The 2,327-nt window shown below is 36.4% G+C and overlaps 1 long non-coding RNA gene across 1 annotated transcript; it reads right to left on the bottom strand.

Moving 5' to 3' along the window:
* Positions 1-494: 494 nt before the first annotated feature.
* Positions 495-2,115, bottom strand: LOC136828903 (uncharacterized). Its single transcript, XR_010850250.1, has 3 exons — positions 1,950-2,115; positions 1,369-1,506; positions 495-745 (listed from the first exon to the last, which is right to left on the bottom strand). It is a non-coding gene; the product is annotated as an uncharacterized lncRNA (long non-coding RNA).
* Between the last annotated feature and the right edge of the window lie 212 nt (positions 2,116-2,327).

Consider the following 2,327-nt stretch of genomic DNA (forward strand, 5'->3'; position numbering starts at 1 on the left):
TAAAGATTTTATCTTCAGAGAACATTTATTTTTCTAAATGCAGTAAATACAAGATTTTTTTTACTAAATCAACATTCAAATTACATAACCAAAGTTTTTTTCAACTTCAACAAACAAGTAAAAAATACCGGCTTCAGAAAAGCAAAATATATTGTCATACTACACCAGTAAACAAGAGTGCTAGTTCCTTTTATTTCTGTTACTTTCATTAGGAACCCATGCAGCTTTACTTCAAATGCAGCTTTACTTCAAATGCAGCTTTACTTCAAATGCAGCTTTACTTCAAATGCAGCTTTACTTCAAATGCAGCTTTACTTCAAATGCAGCTTTACTTCAAATGCAGCTTACTTTCAAATAGCTTTACCCAAATGCAGCTTTACTTTAAATGCAGCTTTACTTTAAATGCAGCTTTACTTCAAATGCAGCTTTTCAAATGCAGCTTTAAAATGCCCAACATGGCAGGAAAAGCCAGGAAAATAAATGAAAATACAATATTACAAGTAAAAGTGAACTAGTATACCTAGTTTTTTCTTATAAGAACATTGTCATTAACAATTAAATCTCAGCTCATTGCAAAATGAACAGCTACTAACAGGAACTAAGTTAGCCTTCTTAAATTTCCACAAGTCTCGATGCCGCCAAAATAAACGAACACCGAACCAAGACGGTCGTGAAGTCAATCTCGAAGTCTTCGTCTTCCTAGTTCCTGGGATCTGGTGGTCTTAAGTGTTGCTCCTCCGTTCACCTGAAAGTATTCAAAGGACAGAAATTGTTCTTGGAAAATTGTGAAGACATGCTGTCTAACTGATCTGAAGACTTCTAGCTATTGAAGACTATTAAACCTTAAAACCTTGCAATTGAGAGGGATTTGAAAATTTCTAGCTATTGAAGACCATTGTTAAACCTTAAACAAAATCTTGCAACTGAGAACAACTTTAAATTAACTTAATCAAGTCACGAATTACTTTATATTTAATTTTTCAAATCAAAACTATGTTCACACATTCAATGAAAATGCCATTTAAAACAAACTAATGGTCTCTGGATGTGATTTTGAAATTTTAGTCTGTCAGTGAGATTAAATTCAATTAGGATTAACTTTACGTATTTAAGTAACTAAAGTGAATAACTAGGCAAAGTTCTTCCCTAACAGTTCTTCCCTAACAGTTCTTCCCTAACAGTTCTTCCCTAACAGTTTTAACAGTTCTTCCCTAACAGTTCTTCCCTAACAGTTCTTCCCCCAAGAACTAGTTATGGCAGGTCTTCCGACCCACCATAAGCAGTTAGAGGGGGAACCCTCCACCCCTTCAGGGGCACCGCCCCTGAAAGGGTGGAGGTATGAGCTAAGAAAATTGGAAATAAACTTACCAATTATTCCCATCTTCTGTACTACCATAACGATTGTAGACGAAGCGATGACCAAGAGATTCATTCCTTCGATGGCAGAAAACGGTCGAGCGAAAATCGCGGAAGGGTTGTCTCAGCGCGTAGAATTCCCACTGGCTCCTGGAAATAAAAGTAAAATTACAGTAAATAAAGGATTCCCAATAGCTCCTGGAATTAAAATAAAGTTACAGTAAATAGAACTCCCACTAGCTCCTGGAAATAGAATCAATTTACATTGAGTTTTACCCAAAACTGCTTGTGGGAAGTAAACATTGGATAACTGCAACTTAAAACACGAAAAGACAAAACATTTACATAAACAGAAAAGCTTAATATGAATGAAAATAATTTTAGACAAGCAACGACTCAAACTTTTGAAAACAAGTATCAAATTTAGTTAAGCAACAACTCAAAATTTTTGAAAAAAAGTATCAAATTTAGATAAGCAACGCCTCGAGTTATTGAAAATCATCAAATTTAGAAAAGCAACGCCTCAAGTTTTTGAAAACACACAAGTAGCCAAAGTCTATCTAACGTACACAAAGCACCAACAAAACCCGTACCGAAGAACCTCCGCAATAACAACGTAACTCCACTCCCACTCCATAAAACCAAACAGGGACGTCGCCGTCAAAACGAATAAAATGTCAAGCTACACTGGACAGAAAGTACAAACACAACAACGCGCAAACTACGCTATACAGCGGCCGCCGGTTCTCTGACCCGACATCCCAAGGAGCTTCGGTCGTAAGGGAAGATTTCGTGAGCGTTGCCCAGCCAAGGACGATGGAGCTCAGAAGCACCTACTGTACAGTACTTCCCTTTGCCGAAAATGCATTTTGAACAGAAAATTTTTACACTTTTTCATCAAAAGGCATTGGATTATGTTTAGATTTTTGCAGTCTCTTATTGCGAGATGTCTTTTTCTTAAGATATATATG

Source organism: Macrobrachium rosenbergii, chromosome 43 (assembly GCF_040412425.1).
Source record: "Macrobrachium rosenbergii isolate ZJJX-2024 chromosome 43, ASM4041242v1, whole genome shotgun sequence".
Lineage (NCBI taxonomy): Eukaryota > Metazoa > Arthropoda > Malacostraca > Decapoda > Palaemonidae > Macrobrachium > Macrobrachium rosenbergii.